The following is a 1,224-nucleotide window of genomic DNA, read 5'->3' as shown; positions in this document are numbered from 1 at the left end:
TTCATCTGCTTTTCATTTATTGGCTTATTCTCGTTGCCATTTCTTCGCGTCGCATTCGGTCGATCGCAAGTGGCCAACCCGTCCCGAATACTCGGCCATGACCCGCCATCAAGTTGTAATGGTGAAAGGGCATTACGTAGGTAAAAGAGGTACCTACGTAGCCGAAGCCGCCCACGATGGTACAGTACTCCGTACATGCAGACAAATTGGCCAAACCATAACATCGTGTTGAGGAGGGGTTCGTTTTTTATTTTTTATTTTTATTTTTATCATCATGGTATACCTTCACTACGCGGCTTGGCCCGCTGGATGCTCGGAAAAGTTCCTGGGTCGACCTTGCCGTAGTCGCGGGGTCCGTTGAGGTTCTTCATCTTTTTTTTCTGCTTCCTCGTGGTCTTCAGCCACTCAGCATCGACTCATTACTAGTGCCCGTGACAGTGACCGGTGATGACCCCGCCATCCCACATTACCAAGGTAGTCAGTCAGCCCGTCTCTCGCATTCTTTTATTTCTATTTTTTCGGCTCTAATCACCGAGGCTCTATATCACTGTCGCTAGAATCGACCCCTTGTCCGCCGTTCACCAGCTCCCGTCAGTCCGGCCGTTGGTACCACCCTTGCTACATTTAGTACCCGACTGACTACCTACATGCAGTTGGCCAGCATCATCGACTACTAACCAGACAGACAGGCTCATCCCATCCCAAAGGCGGTCCAGAACCAGCCAGTGCCAGCATTGCATCGCATCCGGCCGGGCCTTTCCACTCTACTCTCATACGACACGAGCCTGTACTTCCGGGGATCCCCGCCCATCGTTGCTGTTTAGCCCGGGGCTGCTTTCTTATTAGCGTTCCCGGCAGGAACTTCTCTGTCTGTCATCTCTCTCACGCGCCATCGAGTCGCTTTTTGGTTTTGATCTTTGCTTCCCTCCCCGTTTACCTTCGTCCTCGCCGTCAACACCCTCCTCCTCATCCTCCTCCTCCTCGCCTCCCCTTCCACCACCCCGTCTCAGTCACACTTGCATTAGATCGTTGTTGCTGCATCCGCACCACCCACACCCACTTATTGACACATACCCACTTTGCTCTCTTACACACACACACACACACACTCTCTCTCTCTCTCTCTCTCTCTCTCTCTCTCTCACTCACTCACTGTCGTCACTTTCATCTGATTTCTTTCCTCTTCTCCGATACTCGCTCTCTTCAAAGACACACAACCCATAC

Source organism: Colletotrichum graminicola (assembly GCF_000149035.1).
Source record: "Colletotrichum graminicola M1.001 genomic scaffold supercont1.7, whole genome shotgun sequence".
Lineage (NCBI taxonomy): Eukaryota > Fungi > Ascomycota > Sordariomycetes > Glomerellales > Glomerellaceae > Colletotrichum > Colletotrichum graminicola.
This window is presented reverse-complemented; position numbering follows the sequence as displayed.